The 27,421-nt window shown below is 43.1% G+C and overlaps 1 protein-coding gene across 3 annotated transcripts in view; it reads right to left on the bottom strand.

Moving 5' to 3' along the window:
- LOC126292143 (peroxidase-like) overlaps window positions 1–3,967 on the bottom strand; it is a 221,567-nt gene extending 217,600 nt beyond the window's left edge. For all 3 annotated transcript variants that reach the window (XM_049985980.1, XM_049985981.1, XM_049985982.1), the window contains exon 1: window positions 3,904–3,967. The gene's annotated coding sequence lies outside the window, so the exon portion shown is untranslated. The remainder of the gene's footprint in view (window positions 1–3,903) is intronic.
- Between the last annotated feature and the right edge of the window lie 23,454 nt (window positions 3,968–27,421).

The following is a 27,421-nucleotide window of genomic DNA, read 5'->3' as shown; positions in this document are numbered from 1 at the left end:
CAACAAAAACTCATTTAAGGTCAGAGACGCTACTCATTACGCTTTTTTTATTTTAATTTCATTTTTTTCGCTTTCGTTCGTTGCATCGGCTCGGGGCGAAAGTCGTAAGACATTCGTTCAAGTTCGTTGTTGATCGATTAACTCAGTTTTTTATTGCAGCGAAACTCTAAACCAACAACATGCTCCTTGTACTTAATCATATTATATTACTCCTTACTGAAAACATTAATCGTAGATAATTATGTTACTAATTTAAATTTAATTATAACAAATTGTACCAAGAACAATACGTTTTGGGTGGATCTTCAGTGTGTCGCTGCCTTCAAATAGCCTACTCTCATAATACGATAGTTACAATAATTCTTTTGCCACGCATATGATGTTTCTCATTATTTTACTGGAACGAATCACACAACTAACAACGGGTTTTCCAGTGATTCTCAATTTGCGGGTGCTCAGAAACGGCATATATACATATAGGCTTGAAATGAATGCCAATATGGCGCCTCATAACTCTGTACTGAAGGGAGACGGCGTGCGTGTGACAGAGGTGGCGTTGTGCCATCTCATCGGGCAACGCTCAGCCGCACACTCAGAATATCTGACCTGCCACATATTGCTCTGCACGTTCGGAATATCTGAACTGCCAGATACCGCTCTGCACGTTCGGAAAGATTCCCGAACGTGCTATTCCATGCTATGACGTCAGAAACACGGCACGCTCAACGCTCAACGTTCGGATGCACGGTTCGTGTGCCGATGGCTACCTCAAACTGATACATTTATCGGTTTCAATCATCCTTAAAGTCTTTAACTTCATCACGGAATCACCCTGTATAAACATACATTTACAGGCGCCTATAGCTTTGATGCTATGTAGCATCTTTGGATGATGCTTCCAGATATGGGTTCCTATGTGAAACTTGATCTACTATGTCTCCTCTATAACCTCTAGAAGTGTGCCACATGTATTCTGAAACACACTGTATATGTCGCTGATAAAGGCGATTTCATTGAACAGAAGGGTATGAAAAGGTTATGGGTAAATTTGGAGAGGATATGGAGGCCAACAGGAACGGGAAACAACTCCTGGATTTCTGTGCCAGTATGGGCTTAGTAATCACAAACTCCTTTTTTAAACATAAGAACATTCACCGGTATACTTAGGAAGGCAGGGGAACCAGATCTGTCATTGACTATATAATAACAGATCAGGAATTCAGGAAGGCTGTGAGGGACACACGTGTATTCAGGGGATTCTTTGATGACACTGATCATTATTTAATCTGCAGTGAAATTGGGACTGTGAGGCCGAAAGTGCAGGAGGTCGGTCCATATGTAGGAGGATAAGAGTGGAGAAACTTCAGGATAAGGAAATTAGGCACAAGTACATGACAGCGATCTCAGAAAGGTACCAGTTAGTTGAATGTAGTCAATTACAGTCATTGGAAAAGGAATGGACAAGGTACAGGGACACAGTACTAGAAGTGGCTAAAGAATGTCTTGGAACAGTAGTGTGTAAAAGTAGGATGAAGCAAACAGCTTGGTGGAATGACACAGTCAAGGAATCCTGTAAAAGGAAAAAGAAGGCGTATCAAAAATGGCTACATACTATAGCTCAGGTAGACAGAAAAAGTTATGTTGAAGAAAGAAACAAAGCCAAACAGATAATTGCAGCATCCAAGAAGAAATCTTGGGAAGACTTTGGAAACAGGTTGGAGACTATGGGTCAAGCTGCTGGAAAACCATTCTGGAGTGTAATTAGCAATCTTCGAAAGGGAGGTAAGAAGGAAATGACAAGTATTTTGGTCAGGTCAGGAAAACTGCTGGTGAATCCTGTGGGTGCCTTGGGCAGATGGAGGGAATATTTTGAAGAGTTGCTCAATGTAGGTGAAAATACGATCAGTAATGTTTCATATTTCGAGGTAGAATGGGATAGGAATGATGATGGAAATAGGATCACATTTGAGGAAGTGGAGAAAATGGTCAATAGATTGCAGTCCAATAAAGCAGCTGGGGTGGATGAAATTAAGTCAGAACTCATCAAATACAGTTGAATGGCAGGTCTTAAATGGCTACACAGAATAATTGAAATGGCCTGGGAGTCGGGACAGGTTCCATCAGACTGGACAAAAGCAGTAATCACACCAATCTTCAAACATGGAAACAGAAAAGATTGTAACAACTACAGAGGTATCTCTTTAATCAGCGTTGTGCGTAAAATCTTCTGAGGTATTGTTGAAAGGAAAGTGCGAGTAATAGTTGAGGACCAATTGGATGAAAATCAGTGTGGGTTTAGGCCTCTTAGAGGTTCTCAGAACCAGATCTTTAGCTTACTTCAAATAATGGAGAAGTGTTATGAGTGGAACAGGGAATAGTACCTATGCTTTATAGATCTAGAAAAGGCATATAACCGGGTTCCTAGGAGGAAGTTATTGTCTGTTATACGAGATTATGGAATAGGAGGCAAACTTTTGCAAGCAATTAAAGGTATTTACATGGATAGTCAGGCAGCAGTTAGAGTTGACGGTAAATTGAGTTCATGGTTCAGAGTAGATTCAGGGGTAAGACAAGGCTGCAACCTGTCTCCACTATTGTTCATATTATTTGTGGATCATATGTTGAAAACAATAGACTGGCTGGGTGAGATTAAGATATGTGAACACAAAATAATCAGTCTTGCATATGCGGATGACTTAGGTGTGATGGCAGATTCGATTGAAAGTTTGCAAAGTAATATTTCAGAGCTAGATCAGAAATGTAAGGACTATGGTATGAAGATTAGCATCTCCAAAACGAAAGTAATGTCAGTGAGGAAGAAATATAAACGGATTGAGTGCCAAATAGGAGGAACAAAGTTAGAACAGGTGGACGGTTTCAAGTGCTTAGGATGCATATTCTCACAGGATGGCAACATAGTGAAAGAACTGGAAGCAAGGTGTAGCAAAGCCAATGCTACGATCTACTCTCTTCTGCAAGAAGGAAGTCCGTACCAAGACTAAGTTATCTGTGCACCGTTCAATCTTTCGACCAACTTTGTCGTATGGGAGCGAAAGCTGGGTGGATTCAGGTTACCTTATCAACAAGGTTGATGTTACGGATATGAAAGTAGCTAGGATGATTGCAGGTACTAATAGATGGGAACAATGGCAGGACTGTGTCCACAATGAGGAAATCAAAGAAAAACTGGGAATGAACTCTATAGATGTATCAGTCAGGGCGAACAGGCTTAGATGGTGGGGTCATGTTACTCCCATGGGAGAAGCAAGGTTACCCAAGAGACTCATGGGTTCAGCAGTAGAGGGTAGGAGGAGTCGGGTCAGACCAAGGAGAAGGTACCTGTATTCGGTTAAGAATGATTTTGAAGTAATAGGTTTAACATCAGAAGAGGCACCAATGTTAGCACTGAATAGGGGAACATGGAGGAATTTTATAAGGGGGCTATGCTCCAGACTGAACGCTGAAAAGCATAATCAGTCTTAAATGATTATGATGATGATGATGATGAAGGCTGGACTGAAATGTTGGACCCTCTCCCCTCCTCCCAAAAAAGAGACAGAGAGAGACAGAGGGAAAGAGGAAGAAGAAAATAGGCCAGGGAATAGAGCATCTACTCGCGAAAACGCCAAAGGTCCCCGGTATGGCCACAGTTTAAACTGCCAGGAAGTTACAACATATTATTTCTTTCCACGCGTGTCTCTCGAAACGACAAGGAGGAGGAAATTAAAGAAATTCCATGTCACGCGGAACTTTACCGACAATGATTCTTGCCACACAGCATTCGTGGGTAGAACAGAAGAGGCTGGAAGCGACCGCAATGCACGGTTTACTATAGCTCTGCCCCATGCCTTAAGGTGGTGAAAACGTGCTTGTAAGAGTAAAATGTGGTAACTCCTTTTTTACCTGGGATGTTGCGTTGACAACGGCCTGAGACTAAAAGGTGTTCAACAAGTGTCGTGTCGCTTTGTCGTGCGGCCGTGTGATATACCCACACGCAGGAAATAAGTTATCTAACCTACGACTCGAAGTGTGGATAATTATCTCGTTAACGACGAGGTGACGTCTGGCTGTTTCCTATCAGAGCAGTGACTGCCACTACCAGAGTGAGAACATCTCAAACAACGTCATAATTGCTCGCTGTCTTCTTTTTCGACATGTTTCAAGTTGCGTCCCCGCATGGGCAATGATGCTTGCAGGTAAAGCTGAAGCACCCTAATCGAGTGATAATCTTCTCTTCCTCGTTTAAAGTGGTTTTTTTATAACATTAATTTTTGGTAGACATTGTGTTACATTATGTGAGCATCAGTCACGGAGTATACACAGGATGGTTATAATTAAGCTTTCCCTATTTAACACTTTATAACACAGAAACTGATTACCATGCAAGTACCAGATTTAGTAGCATTAATGTCAAGGACATGGAGAAGAGAAATAATGTAGAATCAATTGAACTGAAACACTTTTAATGTGCTGATGCTGTACATCACACCATTACATACCGTTGCCATTACTAAATACGGCCCCCATCAGTGTCCAGAAGAGTCTAAAAGCTCAGGATTGCATTCTGCACAGTAGAACGAGGTATGTCCGTAGGTATGCTGCCTACCTCTTTTGATGTGCTGCGCTTCAGATCAGCACATGCGTGAATGTTCCCCTGGAAAACCCTGTCCTTCAGGTAGCCTCACACCCAGAAACCAAAGGGAGTGAGATCAGGTGATCGTGCCGAACAAGCACTTGGAAACGATCGGCTGGTAATTCGATCGTTTCCAAATGTGTTTCGGAGAAGCAGATGAACTTCACGAGCGACGTAGGGTGCGGTCCCATCTTGCATGAAAACTGTTGAGTTCAATGCGTCTCTCTCCTGTAGGGCAGGTCTGAGATGCTGGTGAAGCATATCGCAGTAACGCGGCCCACCCACACTGCACGCCTTTGGTCCTTGAGCGCCAACCTATTCAAAAAAGAATGTGCCAATGATGGACGTAGCCGCGAAGCCACGCCACACGATGACACGTCCGCCATACAGAGGAACTTCATGCACAGTGACTGGAGGTGAAAATCCCCACACTCGACAATTCTGTGTGTTCACCTCACCCGGCACAGAAAAATGAGCTTCGTCTGTCCATAGGATGGTTCAGCACCAGCCCTCGTCAACTTCAATCCTTGTGCAAAGTGGAGAGCAAAGTCAACAGATCGTGGTGCATTATTTGGTGCAAGATACTGTACGATGGGGATCTTGTACAGATGAAGTTTGAGAATGGTTCGAAGCATCTTACATACAGTGGAGCACGGAATGTTCAACTGTCGTGACACAGCCCACACACTGCCTCTTTTTTGTCATCAGTCTTCTGACTCGTTTGATGGGGTCCACCACGAATTCCTCTCCTGTGCTTACCTCTTCATCTCAGAGTAGCAATTATTTGCTGGATGTATTCCAATCTCTGTCTTCCTCTACAGTTTTGCCCTCTATAATTCCCTCTAGTACCATGGAAGTAATTCCTTCATGTCTTAACAGACGTCCTATAATCCTGTCCCTTCTCCTTATCAGTGTTTTCCACATGTTACTTTCCTCTCAGATTGTGCACAGAACCTCCTAATTCCTTACCTTATCAGTCCACCTAATTTTCAACATTGGTTTGTGACACCACATCTCAAATGCTTCGATTCTCTTCTGTTCCGGTTTTCTCACAGTACATATTACACAAGCATACAATGCTGTACTCCAGACGTACATTCTTAGAAATTTCTTCCTCAAATTAAGTTGCATATTTGATATTAGTAAACTTCTCTTGGCCAGAAATGCCCTTTTTGCCATTGCTGGTCTGCTTTTGATGTTCTCCTCGCTCCGTCCGCCACTAGTTACTTTAGTGCCTAGGTAGCAGAATTTCTTAACTTCACCTTCTTCGTGACCATCAATCGTGATGTTAAGTTTCTCTCTGTTCTCGTTTCTACTACTTCTTATTACCTTCGTCTTTCTTCGATTTACTCTCAATCCATACTCTGTACTCATTAGACCGTTTATTCCGTTCAACAGATCACGTAATTCTTCTTCACGTTCACTCAGGATAGCAATGTTATCAGCGAATCGTATCATTGATATCCTTTCACCTTGGTTTTAATTCTACTCCTGAACCTTTCTTTTATTTCCATCATTGCTTCCTCGATGTACAGATTGAACAATAGGGGCGAAAGGCTACAGCCTTGTCTTACACACTTTTTAATGCGAGTACTTCGTTCTTGGTTGTCGACTCTTATTATTCCCTCTTAGCTGCTATACATATTGTATACGACCCGTCAGTCCCTATAGCTTACCCCTACTTTTTCAGAATTTCGAACATCTTGCACCATTTTACATTATCGAACGCTTTTTTCAGGTCGACAAATTCTATGAACGTGTCTTTATGGTTCTTTAGTCTTGCTTCCAAAATTAACCGCAATTTCAGAATTGCCTCTCTCGTTCCTTTGCCTTTCCTTAAGCCAGATTGATCATCTAGCGCATTCTCAATTTTCTTTTCCATTCATCTGTATATTATTACTGAAAGCAACTTGGATTCCTGAGCTTTTGAGCCGATTGTGCGATAATTCTCGCACTTGTCAGCTATTGCTGTCTTCGGAATTGTGTGGATGATACTTTTCCGAAAGTCACGATGGTATGTCGCCTGACTCATACATTCTACACACCAACGTGAATAGTCGTTTTGTTGCCACTTTCCCCAATGATTTTAGAAATTCTGATGGGATGTTATCTAGCCCTTCTGCATTATTTGATCTTAAGTCCTCCAAAGCTCTTTTAAATTCTGATTCTAATACTGGATCCCCTATCTCTACTAAATCGACTCCTGTTTCTTCTTCTATCACATCGGAGAAATCTTCCACCTCATAGAGGCTTTCAATGCATTCTTTCCACCTACCCGCTCTCTTCCTCTGCATTTAACTGTGAATTCCCGTTGCACTTTTATTGTTATCGCCCTTGTTTTTAATGTCACCGAATGTTGTTTTGACTTTCCTATATGCTGTGTATGTCCTTCCGACAATCATTTCTTTTTCGATGTCTTCACATTTTTCCTGTAGCCATTTCGTCTTAGCTTCCCTGCACTACCTGTTTATTTCATTCCTCAGCGACTTGTATTTCTGTATTCTTGAGTTTCCTGGAACATTTTTATACTTCCTCCTTTCATCTACTGATTGAAGTATTTCTTCTGTTACCCGTGGTTTCTTCACAGTTACCTTCTTTGTGCCTATGTTTTTCTTTTCAACTTCTGTGATGGCTCTTTTTAGAGATGACCATTCCTCTTCAATTGTACTACCTACTGAACTGTTCTTTACTACTGTAGTTCAAACATATCTCGTCATTCCGTAATACTTCCCTTCCTTTCCCTTGCGTACTGATTCTTCCTGACTAATGTCTTAAATTTCAGCCTATTCCTCACCACTACTATATTCTGATCTGTGTCTATATCTGCTACTGGACTCACCTTACAATCCAGTATCTGATTTCGCAATCTGTGCCTAACCATGATGTAATCAAACTGAAATCTTCCGTATCACCTGGCCATTTCCACGTATACCTCCTCTTCTGACTCTTGAACAGGGAATTCGCTATTACTGGCTGAAACCTGTTACAGAACTAAATTAGTCTTTCTCCTTTCTCATTCATTGTCCCAAGCTCGCTTTGTCCTGGAACATTTTCTTCTACTCCTTCCCCTACAAATACGTTCTAGTCCCTCATAACTATTAGATTTTCATCCCCCTTTACATACATTGTCCTTTCAGTATCCCCATACACTTTCTCTATCTCTTCCTCTTAGGCTTGCGATGTCAGCATGTATAACTGAACTATAGTTGTCGGTGTTGGTTTGCTGTCGATTCTGATAAGAACAACCGTGTCACTGAACTGTTTAACACACTCTGTGTCCTACCTTCCTATTCATCACGAATTCTACTCCTTTTATACCATTGCTGTTGATATTACTCTATACTCATCTGTCTGGAAATCCTTGTCTTCTTTCCACTTCACTTCACTGACCTCTACTATATCTAGATTGAGCCCTTGCATTTCCCTTTTCAGATTTTCTAGTTTCCCCACCACGTTCAAGCTCATGACATTCCACGGCCCAACTCGTAGAACGTTATCCTTCTGTTGATTATTCAATCTTTTTCTCATGGTCACCTCCCCCTTGGCAGTCCCCTCCCTGAGATCTGAATGCTGGACTACGACGAAATCTTTTGCCAATGAAGAGATCATCATGACACTTCTTCAATTACAGGCCACATGTCCTGTGGATACACGTTACGTGTCTTTAATGCAGTGATTTCCATTACCTTCTGCATCCTCATGCCGTTGATCATTGCTGACTCTTCCGCCTTTAGGGGCAGTTTCCCACCCCTAGGACAAGAGAGTGCCCTGAATCTCTGTTCGCTCCTCCGTCCTCTTTGACAAAGCCGTTGGCAGAATGAGGTTGACTTCTTATGCCGGAAGTCTTCTGCAACCAATGATGGATATTAATCAAAATGTAAGCAGTGGCAGGTCATAATGTTTACGAATCAAAGACTCTAACCCTAGTCCACACGTTCTGCTTTCTACTAAATAGGAATTCATCGCCTCGTCTCTCAGTGGGAAAACTGACTTAACGCATGTGGTGACTACTTTGGAATGGAATAGTTCCATGGCCTCGTTGTTTTCATTTCACTGCCCCCCATAGGATGCCACTCAAAATCATCTTCTCTCCAGAGCAGCGTTCCACTTAAGCAAGGACAATTGCACAATCAATGGCTGGAAGGCATCTGTGGGAAGGAGGGTAATGACTGTAATTACTTATCTAAAAACTAAACCGGATGGTCACCCCTCCGAGTGGTAGTCCATCCCGGCAGCACTTAACTACGGTGACCTGACGAGAACCGGTGTTACCACTGCTGCAACGCCGTTGGCGCACTCACTTATCTGTCATTACTGATTGCTGCTAGCATTTTTCACGCCAGTGCACATAAATGGCGCACTAGCCTACAATAACGTCAGGCGTCGTCGTGGGCAGCGATATGAAACCACGTTCAGGCTTCTGACATTTCACGCCCCGACTCGTAGAACGTTATCCATCCGTTGATTATTCAATCTTTTTCTCATGATAACCTCCCCCTTGGCAGTCCCCTCCCCGAGATCCGAATGGGGGACTATTCCGGAATCTTTTGCCAATGAAGAGATAATCATGACACTTCTTCAATTACAAGCTACATGTTCTATGGATTCACGTTACGTGTCTTTAATGCAGTGATTTCCATTGCCTTCTGCATCCTCATGCCGTTGATCATTGCTGATTCTCCCGCCTTTATGGGCAGTTTTCCGCGCCTAGGAGAAGAGAGTGCCCTGAACCTCTGTGCACTCCTCCGCCTTCTTTGGCGAGGCCGTTGGCACAATGAGGGTGACTTCTTATGCCGGAAGCCTTCGGGCGTCAATGCTGTTTATTAATCAAAATTTAAGCAGCAGCGGGATTCGAATCCGGGACCGAGGACATTTTGATTCTGAATCAAAGACGCTACCCCATTTTTTTAAACAATAAGTAGCTGAAAACTAGCAAGTACTCTCGTTGCGTCGAGTTGGGGACGCACATAACTAAAAACATTCTTGTAGCAAAAGGCATAAGGAAAGAGAGCAAAGTGCGGGGCTAAGGAAGCCATGAAACAAAACCTAAGGGTGGAATCCATACCACCATTATCCGATGTTACATCTTGCACCGGATGGGAAACAAAAACTGCAAAGACCTTTTCGCACCGGGGACAAAAAGAGGAAATGAAGCAAATACTGCTATAGAGTGCGAGGATTCACGACGAAACTCTCCATCTGCTGTATCATCCAGGTATGACTTCTCGTAATGACCAAGGGAGATCCCACGTTGTACCGTGTAGTGTTCTGTCATCGTCTTGTAGTTTTAGCTTTTCTTACCCGTGATGTTCCAGCTACGTGGAGGATCGTGGAACGCACTCTCCAAATGATTCGAAAAATATTGTCGATACTTTCGATTACGGAGGATCTTGCGATGTCGTTCCTGCAAATAGTTCCAAAAGTCTGAAGTGTCCTTAGAGCCGTCTTGAAACAAATAATGCACTGCATGTCCACGAGGCCACGCCATTCCCTAAACACTGTCTTACGATCGGAAACTGCGCCCAGCGTTGCCTTCTATAGCAGCAGCGATTTCATCTACCACCTGTGATGCAACCGGCCTTGGGCCTGCTCCTGGAGCGACGCCAGTTCGCCAGTTGATTCGAATTTCATCATCCTCAGCACAGCAGGAGGCGAAAGAGGACCCTTTCGTAATCCATTTAGTTGGCGATGTTCTCGAACCGCAGCTGCAGCATTACTGTTGTTTTGATAATAGAGCTCCACCAATAATGTGCTATTCCTTTTGTCCAAGCTCATGTTGACACGTCAACAAGTGCGCTGCGACTGGTCAGGTGTGTGAGACTATGAGTCACGGTGACTTATGACGGCACCTGGTGGCCATGGTTGGAACTGGGCGGTGGCGCTGTGAAACATGGAGATCATGCACCCATATTCTGGACATTAATGCTATCAAGTTTGGTACCCGCCCGGTAATTAGTTATTGTGTTATAACGTTTTAAATAGGGAAAGTCTAATTATATCCACTCGGTTTTTCTATGGAGTGAGTATATCGTGCTGCACATGTAGTCTACCTCAAATGGGGCTAGTCACGTGACTTTGAGGTGGCGTTGTTCGTCTACAATTCGCCTTGTTATATATACTTCTGCGCATTTGAGCTTTAATAACAGCTTTGGTGCAATATTTTCATTGCTACAGATGTAAAGAGAAGCATGTGAAAGGAGGACCACTTACTTTTCATAGGTACGTACAACAGAAGTACTGTATAGTTGTAAATGCAGTATTTAGGGCCGTTGCTAGATGTTTCGCCGACCTAGGGGAAAATTGAAAAATGATGTGCCCTCTTTTATACTACCTTCTGTCTCCGCGATATCTCCCTCCGCCCCTTTCACCAACTCCACCAACATGCAGCAGTACAACAATGCAAATCTCCTATTATTAAAAAACTGATTGAGGGCAACAGATGTTCTCAAATTCGTTTTCTTTCCCTCAGTTTTTGAAATTTCCATAAATAATTGATGTAGGAAGAATGTCCTGCACATTTTTAAGTGAAACTCAACTGAATATACCAGTATAACCAAATTTGCTCTCTATTACTTGTTTTATTTCATTGCAATAAAATAGACTAATGAAAATGCGGAATTATTTTCTGGTGTGAATGAATTTGTCCATGAATTTAGAAATTATGCTTTACTGATAGGAGACATGCCGAACCATCAAACTAGGTCATCTGGATTATTGTGGTATTATTTTCTTTCTGTTTTAACTGAAATATTTTTAGAATTAGGAATAAATCTCATCACTTTCTTTCACGGCTTCAACGTTCGCCATAGGCGAATCAAGGTCATCTTTCATTCAACATGGACTAATAAAGATAATGTCAGTTTCCGGTTAGTACTCTGTAGCGGCTACTTTAGTTTTGAGGCAGGTGGAGCCATTGTGTTTACTTTCGTCAGAGTCAGTATTTAATAAGTGACAGTTCAGTATGCCTTAGAAAACGATTCGGTGTTAAGACTTTTCCTCTATTCAGTTTCTCTCATCATTTACTGAATCTTTCCTCTGCTTGTTTTGAAATTACTTTTTCCGCCTTTGCCGCACCTGAAATTTTGCTGGCCTAGTCGGCCGCCTATTCTTGCCCCGGTCATACTAGTATGGGGCATATTGTATGTTGAAAGTTATTAGAGCATGGTATTTAAAGTCTGGTATTGTTGAGATAATTTGTGTGATTTTATAGCCATGTGTTTACGAGACAACTGCTAGATAAATTTGCAAGTGTGTTTGAGTAAACTGGCTGTCAGTCTATGCTTATTGGTGCTGTCTCCACATGCAGATAAAATTTACAAATGACAGTCTCATTAACTTTCTCCAGTTGATGCAGGTTCTCAAACCCTTGTGTGTATTTAAGTATTTCTGCATGAGACAGTTTTCTATAGGCTTACAGTGTCATTGTAATCTAATTCATGCGAACAGTATCGAGATATGAATCAGTGCAATAGAAAACGTAAAAGAAGTTGTTGTCTGTCAGTTCTTTTATTACACCAGAATTCGAGCATTGATCCTGTACCTTTTTGTGCATAGTGTGTGGTTTTGCTTTTCTGTTGAGATGGCAAAAAAATGTAATAGACATTTTACTTGTCTGTAAAAGCGTAAGGGTAAATAAAGAAAGACTGAAAATAATAAGCAGGTGGTGCTAATTGCTGCAGCAATTTCGTAATTTCAAATTCGCTGTTTTTTCGTTAATCTTCGGCGACGTTTACAATGTCACTGTAACGTATTTAACGAGAACAGAGGTTCGATAAAATGAACAGAAAACATAAAAATATACTGCCAGCTGCCACTTCATACCCCGTTATCGATAAACGTAAATACAGTGGAATCTGAGCTATGCGACTGTGGCGAAGAACACAATACTATCTTTCTTCACATGTGTAAGCGAACTTCAGTTCCTGGTGTCAAAGTGTTAACATGTCTGTAAAATTGTGACTCATATCTGCGGTATAGTCTAAAAGGAAAAGTGTGCGCAGATGGCCCAACAACGTCATAGTACTTGTAGGACAACATTCGCAAAGATATTTTGAGAACTGATACGGCAGAGTTGCGCATAGTGTATGTTAACATGTTACGGCGCACGCAAAAGTCCAATGAAGCACAAGGACGCAATTTTCAGCACCTATATCATGCAGTGTACAAAGTTGTTAAGGCTTTTGTGGCGAATTGTTGACAAACTGCCTGTTAGCTTCTGTCTCGGGTTCTTCGGCAGACGTTCGTCTGATGACTTTTCTGATGTTTCGCCAGCATCGGTGGCTGGCATTGTCAAAGCTTCACCTTCCATTGCTGGTGAAACTTCCTGGCAGATTAAAACTGTGTGCCGGACCGAGACCGAACTCGGGACCTTTGCCTTTCGCGGGCAAGTGCTCTACCATCTGAGCAACCCAAGCACGACTCACGCCCGAACCTCACAGCTGATTCACAGGAGAGCTTCTGTAAATTTTGGAAGGTAGGAGACAAGGTACTGCCGGAAGTAAAGCTGTAAGGACCGGGCGTGAGTCGTGCTTGGGTAGCTCAGATGGTCAGCCGGAACGCTAGCTCAGCGTGTTCGGTCAGATGGTTAGCTGCCCTCTGTAATAAAAAACTGAGTTAATAGATCAACAACGAACTTCAACGGATGTCTTACGACGTCCACACCGAGCACAGGCAACGAACAAAAGCGATCAAAATGAGATTTAAAAAAGAAAGAAGAAAAAGATGGTAAAGCACTTGTCCGCGAAAGGCAAAGGACGCGAGTTCGAGTCTCGGTCCGTCACACAGTTTCAATTTGCCAGGAAGTTTCATATTAGCCCACACTCCGCTGCAGAGTGAAAATCTCATTCTGGAAACATCCCCCAGGCTGTGGCTAAGCCATGTCTCCGCAATGTTCTTTCTTTCAGGAGTGCTAGTTCCGCATGGTTCGCAGTAGAGCTTCTGTAAAGTTTGGAAGGTAAGAGACGAGGCACTGCCGGAAGTAAACCTGTGGCTAAAAAAAATTGTTCAAATGGCTCTGAGCACTATGGGACTCAACTGCTGTGGTCATTAGTCCCCTAGAACTTAGAACTACTTAAACCTAACTAACCTAAGGACATCGCACATATCCATGTCCGAGGCAGGATTCGAACCTGCGACCGTAGCAGTCTCACGATTCCGGACTGCGCGCCTAGAATCGTGAGACCACCGCGCCCGGCAGTAAACCTGTGAGTCGTGCTTGGGTTGCTCAGATGGTAGAGCACTTGCCCGCGAAAGGCAAAGGTACCGAGTTCGAGTCTCGGTCCGGCACACAATTTTAATCTGCCAAGAAGTTTCATATCAGCGCATACTCTGCTGCAGAGCGAAAATTTCATTCCGGTAATAGTACAGCGCTTGAAGCGTACATGTATCGAATTACGAGGTGCATTTAAGTTCTAAGGCCTCCGATTTTTTTTCTAATTAACTACTCACCCGAAATCGATGAAACTGGCGTTACTTCCCGACGTAATCGCCCTTCAGACGTACACATTTTTCACAACGCTGACGCCATGATTCCATGGCAGCGGCGGAGGCTTCTTTAGGAGTCTGTTTTGACCACTGGAAAATCGCTGAGGCAATAGCAGCACGGCTGGTGAATGTGCGGCCACGGAGAGTGTCTTTCATTGTTGGAAAAATCCAAAAGTCACTAGAAGCCAGGTCAGGTGAGTAGGGAGCATGAGGAATCACTTCAAAGTTGTTATTACAAAGAAACTGTTGCGTAACGTTAGCTCGATGGGTGCGTTGTCTTAGTGAAACAGCACATGTGCAGCCCTTCCCAGACGTTTTTGTTGCAGTGCAGGAAGGAATTTGTTGTTTAAAACATTTTCGTAGGATGCACCTGTTACCGTAGTGCCCTTTGGAACGCAATGGGTAATGATTACGACCTCGCTGTCCCAGAACATGGACACCATCATTTTTTCAGCACTGGCGGTTACCCGAAATTGTTTTGGTGGCGGTGAATCTGTGTGCTTCCATTGAGCTGACTGGCGCTTTGTTTCTGGATTGAAAAATGGCATCCACGTCTCATCCATTATCACAACCGATGAAAAGAAAGTCCCATTCATGCTGTCGTTGCGCGTCAACATTACTTGGCAACATGCCACACGGGCAGCCGTGTGGTCGTCCGTCAGCATTCGTGGCACCCACCTGAATAGCACTTTTCGCATTTTCAGGTCGTCATGCAGGATTGTGTGCACAGAACCCACAGAAATGCCAACTCTGGAGGCGATCTGTTCAACAGTCATCCGGCGATCCCCCAAAACAATTCTCTCCTTCTCGATCATGTCGTCAGACCGGCTTGTGCGAGCCTGAGGTTGTTTTGGTTTGTTGTCACACGATGTTCTGCCTTCATTAAACTGTTGCATCCACGAACGCACTTTCGACACATCCATAACTCCATCACCACATGTCTCCTTCAACTGTCGATGAATTTCACGCAAAATCAGAAAACGAATGATTGCACGCTGTTCAAGTAAGGAAAACGTCGCCATTTTAAGTATTTAAAACAGTTCTCATTCTCGCCGCTGGCGGTAAAATTCCTTCTGCCGTACTGTGCTGCCATCTCTGGGACGTATTGACAACGAACGCGGCCTCATTTAAAAACAATGCACATGTTTCTATCTCTTTCCAGTCCGGAGGAAAAAAATCGGAGGCCTTAGAACTTGAATGCACCACGTATTATGAAAGTAGTAGATACATATAAGGCACAGAAAATGTAGTAGATACATATTGGACATAAACAGTCATGACAGACTTACAGAGTTTCTTTCATAACACCAGTAACACAATAAGGCGTTTGCATTTTCTGGGTGGGAACTGGTATTAAGGCATTCACTATCCTATTGCAGCGTTAGCACTTTGTCCAACCTCTGTTTTTCCCAATTATCTCAAAAACTCTCTTCACCATTGAATTTGTTAGGGTTTGTAGTTCTTTAAGTGAAATTGTCGCCCACTCTTCTCGCGTAGCTCTTTGCACCTTACACTTACAGCCTTAGACTGCCATATATTGCAGTAAATATGCCTTGCGAGTGCTCTCCAAACGTTTCCCATAGTTTTCAGATATGGTCTAAGTTCAGGTCAGGGCGTGAAATCGATATACACTCCTGGAAATGGTAAAAGAACACATTGACACCGGTGTGTCAGACCCACCATACTTGCTCCGGACACTGCGAGAGGACTATACAAGCAATGATCACACGCACGGCACAGCGGACACACCAGGAACCGCGGTGTTGGCCGTCGAATGGCGCGAGCTGCGCAGCATTTGTGCACCGCCGCCGTCAGTGTCAGCCAGTTTGCCATGGCATACGGAGCTCCATCGCAGTCTTTAACACTGGCAGCATGCCGCGACAGCGTGGATGTGAACCATATGTACAGTTGACGGACTTTGAGAGAGGGCGTATAGTGGGCATGCGGGAGGCCGGGTGGTCGTACCGCCGAATTGCTCAACACGTGGGTCGTGAGGTCTCCACAGTACATCGAAGTTGTCGCCAGTGGTCGGCGGAAGGTGCACGTGCCCGTCGACCTGGGACCAGACCGCAGCGGTGCACGGATGCACGCCAAGACCGTAGGATCCTACGCAGTGCCGTAGGGGACCGCACCGCCACTTCCCACCAAATTAGGGACACTGTTGCTCCTGGGGTATCGGCGAGGACCATTCGCAACCGTCTCCGTGAAGCTGGGCTATGGTCCCGCACACCGTTAGGCCGTCTTCCGCTCACGCCCCAACATCGTGCAGCCCGCCTCCAGTGTGTCGCGACAGGCGTGAATGGAGGGACGAATGGAAACGTGTCGTCTTCAGCGATGAGAGTCGCTTCTGCCTTGGTGCAATGATGGTCGTATGCGTGTTTGGCGCCGTGCAGGTGAGCGCCACAATCAGGACTGCATACGACCGAGGCACACAGGGCCAACACCCGGCATCATGGTGTGGGGAGCGATCTCTTACACTGGCCGTACACCTCTGGTGATCGTCGAGGGGACACTGAATAGTGCACGGTACATCGAAACCGTCATCGAACCCATCGTTCTACCATTCCTAGACCGCCAAGGGAACTTGCTGTTCCAACAGGACAATGCACGTCCGCATGTATCCCGTGCCACCCAACGTGCTCTAGAAGGTGTAAGTCAATTACCCCGGCCAGCAAGATCTCCGGATCTGTCCCCCATTGAACATGTTTGAGACTGGACGAAGCGTCGTCTCACGCGGTCTGCACGTCCAGCACGAACGCTGGTCCAACTGAGGCGCCAGGTGGAAATGGAATGGCAAGCCGTTCCACAGGACTACATCCAGCATCTCTACGATCGTCTCCATGGGAGAATAGCAGCCTGCATTGCTGCGAAAGGTGGATATACACTGTACTAGTGCCGACATTGTGCATGCTCTGTTGCCTGTGACTATGTGCCTGTGGTTCTCTCAGTGTGATCATGTGATGTATCTGACCCCAGGAATGTGTCAATAAAGTTTCCCCTTCCTGGGACAATGAATTCACGGTGTTCTTATTTCAATTTCCAGGAGTGTATTTATCTTCAGGCCACTTTTTTTTGCTGTAGCAGAAACTTGCATAGATGTATTGTAAGTAGCATGTTTGTATGTTGGCAGCGCTATAGACTGTGTTAATATCGCTGACAGCACTCTGCGCCCTGGGCAAAAGATTCTGTGGTTGGACGGATTAGTAGTTAGCAAACGGATAGGGATGAGTATGGACGTGATATTCTTAATGTAGACTCCGTGTTGGTACTAAATTCATTGTAAAGTTAGATGAAAAAGAAAATACACAAGGAAATTTTTGATGATTAATGTTTGGGCAGTGGAATAATTGACAACTATATAATATTTGGAACTGGATGTCACATGAATAAGGTGAAATTTTCTAAATACATTGTTTGCTCTTCAACAAAATCTTTATTTCGATAACCATATGCCTCCTAGTAGTTGGAGTCTATAGTAGTTAGAATCTTTTTATTTAGCCGGCTGTAGTTCCTACTTGCTGTAGTTCTTGTTATTAATATTTTCTGTGAGGTAAGTGACTTATGAAAAAGAATAGGGCTTTCACTGTTGGGATTTGTGACTGAAACGAGTTTAGGCAATTAACAGACTTGGAGGTAGTTTCATATTTCTTTAATTTCATACTTTTTGGATTTGTATTATTGTTAGGATTTCCTACAATTCAGGGTCATTCTTTTGTGTTAATTATTGGAAGTCATGCTGTCAATGTGTAGCAGCCATATTGCGTTGGGCTTGTATAGTGTGCGTAATAACTGAATTGGTTAAGTTGAAGTTTTCTTTGTCAGGGAAAATTCTGTAGGTCAGTGTTTAATCAAAAATAATGAGAGAGATAGTTTCGGTATTATCTTGTTGAAACATTAGACTTTCGTCCCCAAGGTTCTCATACATTTGAATCAATTCTGTCTCTAGCATCTAGTGTTCAGCCACGCAATGTCTGTTTTGCATTCAATGCAGAAATGGCTCTGAGCACTATGGGACTTAACTGCTGTGGTCATCAGTTCCCTAGAACTTAGAACTACTTAAACCTAACTAACCTAAGGACATCACACACATCCATGCCCGAGGCAGGATTCGAACCTGCGACCGTAGCAGTCGCGTGGTTCCGAACTGAACGCCTAGAACCGCTCGGCCACCGCGGCCGGCTCAGTGCAGATGGCAGTCCTAATTTTAACACTTCCGTCACCAAAATTTCTGTTCATTGTTACCTGCTGCTCTGTTCTAAGATCACGCCAATAGTGCTGGCATCCATTCGACCCATCTAAATTAAATTTCTCATCACTGAAGATCACTGTATCCGATTCTGAAGTCCATGACATGTTTTTCCATATAGTCCCTGGATGTTAGAGCAAATTTCTGTAGTCGTTTCTTGAATGCAAGATGTTTGTCATTTTCCAAAATCTGTTGTACAGTTCTGGTAGCTGTAAATGAGCAACAAGTTCAAAAGAGCAACGGTTTGTGACCCTTGCTTTGCACGAAAGTAACCGTTTCAAAGCCTTAGGTGGTTTTTTGCTTTGCCCATATTTTCCGTTGTGTCCATATCTTGCACGCAATGTAACGGAATAATCAGCGACTCTACTCGAACGGTTCAACTTCTCGGCGATTTGACTGTTAGAGAGTCCCATTTCCTTGTACACACCGACTTCTGCTTTTTTATCACATGGTAAATGTTTTCCGTGTAGCAGTGTCACAATCACTTTCTCTGCACACTGTCACTAATGGTGTCTGTTTCTGTCACTAGTAAAGATACGTAAACACACACCGACCGCCTTTCCGCTCTCTACTACGTGTATCGTTGGTGTCTTGTTATATACTGTACTACTGACATAAAATCCCATACCATTTGACCGCATTTGTCGGTATACTGGATCTCATACTATTGCATATACACTGTACACAACTATTCCAACCGACAATGTTAATATTCCAACAGATATCAATGCCTTTGCAACGATTTCCGCTGCTATATGTGAAATATGAAATGAAATGAAAACATGAAATTATCAATGCTAATTATTTTGAAAAATCAAACTGTCTACAACCAGAGAATAAATTCCTACCACTGAATAGTAATAACACCTGTCCTAACTCTAAAAAAACTGAAGAAATCGAAATAACTAAACAAATGAGAGACTTAAAAACAATAAAGCATCCGGGGAAGACGGTATAATTGCAGAACTACTAAAATCTGATGACCCTGACACTATAAAAGAGATCACTCAACTAATAGGACATATCTGGCAAACTGAAAAAATACTTGAGGACTGGAAAACTGCCCTAATTCATCCACTGCATAAAAAATGGGATAGATCCGGCGTTAATACCAAGGAATGTATCTTCTGCTAGTCACATACACAGTTATCTCGCAATGTTTACTTGATCGAGCCCAAGAACAGTTGGATCCTAAAATTGGTCAATACCAAGCAGGTTTTAGACCAAACAGATCCTGTACGGAACAAATTCTTAACTTAAAACTAATCCTTAGGCACCAAAAGAGTTCTAGTAACAATATTGTATGTATATTTGTGGATTTTAACGAGGCCTATGACTCAGTTGATCGTGAACCTCTTCTCCAAATTTCAAAAGAACAGTGGCTACATAGTAGAATTCTTAACACTGATTAAAGGAACGTTAACCGACACTAGCTCTGAAGTTATATTCATAGGAGAAATTTCTGAACCATTTGATATAAAATTCATAGCAGAAATTTCTGAACCGTTTAATATAAAGACTGGCGTTAGTCAGGGAGATGTACTTTCTCCATTACTCTTTACCTGAGTTTAAGAAAAAGTAATTAAAGAATGGCGAGAGCAAAAGTCGAGTGAAAGTATGCACCAATCAATTCGAGTTATATAGAAGTAATATTAGAGTAGATTGCCTCGCCTTTGCAGATGATTTCGCCAGATCATCCACCTTCATCGTGAAATGAGTATTCCGGTGGTTGTATTCGTGCGTTCTAAGAAGTCGTTCGAATTCTCTCACTGCCATGAGCCAAACAACAGAAGTACCGTCTACATATCTGGAAAAAAAGAGCAAGGTTTCAAAGCCGCTGACTCCAAGACATGTCCCCCAAAGCCTTCCACAAACAGATTTGCAATAACAAGTGACAATGGACTTCTTTAGTGACAAGGAATTTTTCGTTACGAGGGTGTTAGTCTCTCAACGATTCCCAATTGGTCAGGCCGATCCTGCGATACACTCACTCAAATGATAAAACGACAGGGTGGTCACCTGTCGAATACCGGCGGTTGTCGACGTTATCCGGCTCCATTCCCCTAAGTTGCGGTGAATCCAAATATATCAACAAACGCTAAGGGCTTCTCACAAGGGAATAGTTCAGTCCGACACGCTGAGACCCAACCTGGAATTTTTCACATAGGACGAATACACCGAAAGAAATTCACTGCAAAAATTTTAATTTCTGAGTTGCACTGCAAATATTTTTTTTAATTAAAGTTTTTAAGTTTTGCCACAAGAAGAACTGCTTGTAACATCAGTTTGCTCAGCCCTCGCCTAGAGCACAATCCGGCAAATAAGCGGACTCAAAATTGACGAGAATGTTGCACAAAGTCCAAAGTGCACATTTGCAATTTTAACCACTTAAACCATATCAAAAAATCTCTCATAGTGCTAATTTTTTAAATAACCTGCGGTTCATATTGACAAGTAAATTGTTACAGATGTAATTGTTATACGAGTGACTGGCAGAGAAAATAAAATCAAGTGTCAGTGTATTACGTTACATTACAGGTAACTCTCATCAATTGGAACTTTAAGTCTTTAACATGAAATATTCTATAAAAATTCCTGTAGCAAAGTTCTTACGATAATTTTTGAATATCATTTTACTAACAATGAAGTACACTGAAGTGTCGAAGAAACTTGTATAAGCATGCGTATTTAAATATGGAGATATGTAAACAGGGCCAATACGCCGTAGCGGTCGGCAACGCCTATATAAGACAAGTGTCTGGCGCAGTTGTTACATCAGTTACTGCTTCTACAATGACAGATTATCAACATTTAAGTGAGTCTGAACGTGGTGTTATAGTCGGCGCACGAGCGATGGGACACAGCATCTCCAAGGCAACGATGAAGTGGGATTTTCCCGTACGACTATTTCGCAAAATTACCGGGAGTACCAGGAAGCCGGTAAAACGTCAAATCCCCGACATCAATGCGGTGGAAAAAATTCCTGCAAGAACGGGACCAACGACGACTGAAGAGAATCGTTCAACGTGACGGAAGTGCAACCCCTCCACAAATTGCTGCAGCTTTCAATGCTCTGTCATCAACAAGTGTCTGCGCGCGAACCATTAAACAAAACATCATCGATATGGGCTTTCGGAGCCCAAGGCGCACGTGTGCACCCTTGATGACTGGACGACACAAAGCTTTACACCTCGCCTGGGCCCGTCAACACCGACATTGGACTGTTGACTGGAAACATGTCGCTGGTCGGACGAGTCTCGTTTCAAATTGTATCGAGCATATGGACGTGTACGGGCATGGAGACAACCTCATGAATCCATGGACCCTGCACGTCAGCAGGGGACTGTTCAAGCCGGTGGAGGTGCTGTAATGTTGTGGAGTGTGTGTAGTTGGAGTGATACGGGATCTGATACATACTACTCTGACAGGTGACACATACTTAAGCATCCTGTTTACTCACCTGCATCCATTCGTGTCCGTTGTGCTACCGGCGGACTTGGGCAAATCCAGCAGCACAAAGCGACACCCCACACGTTCGAAATTGCTACAAAATGGCTCCAGCAACACTCTTCTGAGTAGAAACACTTCCTATGGCCAGCAAACTCCCCAGACATAAACGTTATTCAGCGTATTTTCCATGCCTTGCAACGTGCTGCTCAGAAGAGATCTCCACCCCCTCGTACTCTTCCGGATTTATGGACAGCCCTGCAGGATTCATGGTTTCAGTTCCCTCCAGCACTACTTCAGACATCAGTCGAGTCCATGACACATCGTGTTGCGGCACCTGCGTGCTCGCGGGGGCCCTATACAATATTAGGTAGGTGTGCCAGTTTCTTTGGCTCTTCACTGTAGTTCCTTGTTTATTCACAGTACTCGTCACAGAAGTGCGACGTATGTATTGGATGATGGAAACAAACATGTTCCTTACAGACACCACACCTTGCAAAAGCAAAATTAATGCATTCATGCACTTCATGGTAATTGCTAGTTTTGTTTACACAGAATTGGTACCGGCTAAGAAATGGTCGCGGCCGTTGTTCTGCATTTGTGCTGCAAACTGACAATGCGCCAATGACCTAAGTTTAACAATATTGTTACGCCGATAAACCAGAAACGACAAACAGCTACCCGAAATTATATTGTTCAACAACTTTCTGGAAAATGCTTTATACTATCGAAAAATTTCTTCATTGATGGATTGAATCACATTGTTAGTTCCGAGTGGAATTCAAGTCAGATAATAGTCTTTTCGTCACTGTCCTATGGACACAGGTGCCGTTATGTCCAGACCAAGAACCTAAAAATAAAACAATGAATCATTTTCTTCAACTGGTGAGAACACTATTCAAGTGCAGGATTCAGGTCAGGACTCTGTGCAGGCCATTCCATTACAGGGTTGTTATTGTCTTGTAACCACTCCGCCACAGGCTGTCCATAATGAAAAGGTCCTCGATCGTGTTGAAAGATGCAATCGCCATCCCTAAATTGCACTTCAACAGTAGGAAGCTAGAAGGTGCCAAACAACAAAGGGTGCAAGGCCCCTCCATGAAAAACACGACCACACCACAACACCACCGTCTCCGAATTTTACTGTTGGCACTACACACACTGGCAGATGACATTCACTGGGCATTTGCCATACCCACTCCCTACCTTCGGATCGCCACATTGCGTACCGTGATTCGTCACTCCACACAACGTTTTTCCACTGCTCAATCGTCCAATGTTTACTCTCCGTACACCTAGCGAGACATGGTTTGGCATTTACCGGCGTGATGTGTGGCATATGAGCAGCTGCTCGACCATTAAATCCAAGTTTTCTCACCTTCCACCTAACTGTCGTAGTACTTGCAGTTTGAAATTCCTGTGTGATGGATTGGATAGATGTCTGCATATTACACATTACGACCCTCTTCAACTGTCGGCAGTCTGCCAGTCAACAGACAAGGTCAGCTTGTACGCTTCTGCGCTGTAAGTGTCCATTCACGTTTCCACTTCACTATCACAAAGGAAACAGTGGACCTAGGGATGTTTAGGAGTGTGGAAATCACGCACACAGACCCATGACACAAGTGACATCCAATCACCTGACCACATTTGAAGTCCGTGAATTCCTCAGAGCGCTCGATTCTGCTCAGTCACGATGTCTAATGACAACTGAGGTCGCTGATATGGAGTACCTGGCAGCAGATGGCAGCACAATGCACTTAATATGAAATAAGTATGTTTTTGGGGGTGTTCAGATACGTTTGATGACATAAGTGTATACGAAGAAACCACAAAAGAAAATTAATTCAGTGTTTCCTCCGTTGTTAACACTTAGAGGTGCTGCAGGGGCACTTGCTAAATATTATTGATATTAAATGAATTGCAGATTTGAGCAAATAGTAATTCTGAGCTACTGTGTCAGTAAAATTATCCTTAGAAACTGAGATTCACTTTACAAATTATGATCATGTTGGGCCACATTATCTTTTTACCAATGTGCAGTCAATTGAGGCTATGTGCCTGCTTGTTTGGCCTGTGCTGTCTGCTAGAGCTATAGCAGGGGTGTACATCTCTGCAGCTGCGTGGTAAGCTGTAAATTTGGCAGTTTTCAGCATTTTATAAAAATGCTATTGGTCTTAGCAGCTTAGATTGTGACATTGTGTTTCTTTAGATGTATTCCTTCTGTATAAAAAATTTCATGGCAGGTTTTGACTTGTCAGATCCGACTGTTTCATTGTTAGTGGAGTCGTGTTCCTGCTCAATAACAAACAAAAATACTTACAGAGACAGCAATATTTTAAGAAGTGCTTAATTTTAACTGGTCTGCCTCAATCACTGAGTGATTAGCATTGGTTGCTGCCATGTGGAAGATCGAAGTTCAATTCCTAGTAGTGCCAAGGATTTTTACTTGGTAGGAGGAGTTGAACTGGGTTTTCAGCCTCATAATGCCAACTGAGGAGCTGCTGAAATGAGAAGTATAGTGGATCAACAGTCTGGAGAGTCATCAAAATGGCCAGGAGAGTGGAGTGCTGACCACATACCCCTCCATACCGAATCTACACGATGCCACCAGGCGGAAAATGACACAGCGGCCAGCCAACATCCCTCGGATCTTCAAGGCTTCTACAAGGAGTGTGTTTTCTTATTTTAACTGACATTGGTGCATTCGGCCATGATTTAAGTAAAGTCGGCTACTTACTTGAGGAGGAGAGGGTAAGTAGCGCAGCCATCAGGTGGAGAGGCAGCGCTGGTCATGATAAGGAGAATGAATTCTTGTTTATCTTCCAGTGCAGATGGCTCAAGGGACTGTATGCCTCCTACCGATCAGAGGCTATGCTACAAATTTCAAATAGAAGTATAGTAGAATCTTGAATGTCTGTCATAGAGATAGTCATCTTCAAATTCAGTACATACAGGGTGGCGCACAAAATGTGTACCATTTTGTTTTTGAATATAAACTTTATTGTCAATACAATTTGGAGGGAATTATACTACAACGGAGATTTGTTCTAACTCAGCACATGCGCAATATGTCCACCATTTCGTTTCCTAACTTCCTTCAAACGAACACTGAAGTTAGTGATTACCGTACGGCACATGGCTTCCGTAATTTCACTGCAAGCTTGAAGAATAAATCTTCTGAGCTCCATTAAATCACGTGGATGTTTCGGAAATTTTTTTTCCCTTTAGGTACCCCCAAAGAAAAACGCCACATGGATTGAGGTCTGGACTATTGGGTGGCCAATTTTGTCCATCATTGAAGCGGCCTGGAAACCTCAGTGAAAGGATCCGCTTGTCGAAGTGCTCGTGTAAAAACTCCAGCACAGTGTTTCCAGTATGTGGCCTTGCTCCATCTTGCATGAACCACTGCGTGTTGAAGGGCAAGGCAGCAGCAAGAAGCTGTGGAATGAAGCTATTTCGAAGCATGCTCAAATAACACTCACTGCTCACAGTTTCTTCAAAGAAAAAGGGTCCAATAAGTCCTTGACTGGAAATTGCTGCCCACGCTGTAATCCTCAGAGCATAATGTTGTCGTTCATGAAGCACTTGTGGGTTTTCAGTGGCCCAAAAGCATACATTTTGTTTGTTAACCACACCGTCTAAATTAAAATGCGCCTCATCTGAAAACAAAATGTTGTTGAGAGTTTCTTCCCTATCCTCCGCCCACTGAGCATACAGAAGCCTCTGCTGCTTGTGTTCTTCAGTGAGCTTCTGTGCACAGGTCATCTTGTATGGGTTCATATGGAGGTCACTTTAAAGAATACATTGAACGGAGCGTCTGGATATTCCATTGCACTGCTGCCTTTCAATACAATTTCCCGGGACTTCTCTCTGCAGCAACTTGTACCGCTTCAATATTCTCCTGCGAACAAACAGGCTTAGGCCGAGGTCGCTTCGCTTCCAATACTGTTCCTTCCTGTACAAATTTATCATGCAGCCTGTGGATGGTCTTCTTGGAAGGGACCCATCGTGGTGTTAAACTGTTGTCGAAAAGGCCTCTGAGTCACAACAAGGCTTTTCATTTCATGAAAAAGCAACACAATTGCCGATCGTTGCTGTGTCATCAGTCTTCCATTGTCAGCCATTGCTGCTTACTAGTCTCCTAGCGGCAGTATCGTGAATTACATGCCATTTCGTAACCCATTTGTTTTTCCAAGCTCTGCTGGTACTGCTGTAGAGATCCCAGCGTGATATCTAATGTGCATCATAAATTGTGAAAGAAACAATTGGTAACATATTTGTGTGCCACCCTGTATTTGCAGCAAAGAGTATGAAATTAAATTAAGGCTGTTGTAATACAATCTCACCCCTATCCCCATCTCCCAACACCCCATGAACTACGGACCTTGCCATTGGTTTTGGCTTATGTGTCTCAGTGGCACAGATAGCCAAACCATAGGTGCAGTCACAACAGAGGGGTATCTGTTGAGAGTCCAGATGAACTTGAGGTTTCTGAAGAGGGACAGCAAAGTTTTCAGTATTTGCATGGTCATTAGTACGAATAATTTACTGATCTGCTCTTGTAACATAATGGCATTGCTATGCAGGTACTGCAGTCAGTTGAAAACAAGGAGAAACTAAACAGCATTTTTTTCTGAAGGTATGCTGCTCTACTGTATGGATAAATGATGATCACACTCTCTTGGGTAAAATATTACAGAGGTAAAATAGTCCCCATTTGAATCTCCAGGCGGTGATTACCCGGGAGAATATCGTCGTCAGGAGAAACAAAATTGGCATTCTACACATTGGAACATGGTATGTTAGATCCCTGAATTGGTTAGAAGGTTAGAAAATTTAAAAGGGAACTGGTTAGGAATGGATGGTGGGAATTAGTCAAGTTTGGTGGCAGGAAGTACAGGGCTTCTTGTTGCAGATGAATACAGGGTTATAAATACAAAATCAAATATGGGTAATGCACAAGTAGGTTTAATAATGCATAAGAAAATAGGAATGTGGGTAAGTTACTATGAACAGCATGGTGAATTTATTATTGTCACCAAGATACCCCTGAAGCCCACATCTACCACAATAGTACAAGTTTATATGCCAGCTAGCTCTGAAGGTGAAGAAGAGGTATAAGAAGTCATTCAGATAGTTAAAAACATGAACATTTAAATGTGATGGCGACTGGGATTACATGATATGAAAAGGAAGAGAAGAAAAAAATATAATGTGAATATAGACTCTGAGAAAGGAATGAAAAAGGAAGCCGCCTTGCAGATTTTTGCACAGAGCATAATTTAATCATCCCTAACAGTTGGTTTTAGTATCATAAAAGAAAATTGTATATGTGGAGGAGGCAGGGAGACACCAGAATGTTTCAGACTGATTACGTAATGGTAAGACAGAGAGTCAGGAACTAAATTTCAATTGTAAGACATTTCCAGTTTATTGGTTATGAACTGTATATTAAAAATGAGGAAAGTGCAAAAAGGTCAGAAATCAAGTATATGATATCTGGATAAGACAAGAGAACTGGAGGTTATTGAGAGTTTGAAGGAGCATTGGACAGTGGTTGACTACAAAAGGGGAAAGAAATACAGTAGAAGGCGAATGGGTAACTTTAA

This window comes from Schistocerca gregaria, chromosome 9 (genome assembly GCF_023897955.1).
Source record: "Schistocerca gregaria isolate iqSchGreg1 chromosome 9, iqSchGreg1.2, whole genome shotgun sequence".
In the NCBI taxonomy this organism is placed as follows: Eukaryota; Metazoa; Arthropoda; class Insecta; order Orthoptera; family Acrididae; genus Schistocerca; species Schistocerca gregaria.
Note: the sequence above shows the minus strand (reverse complement) of the source record. Positions and strands in the feature narration are given on the sequence as shown.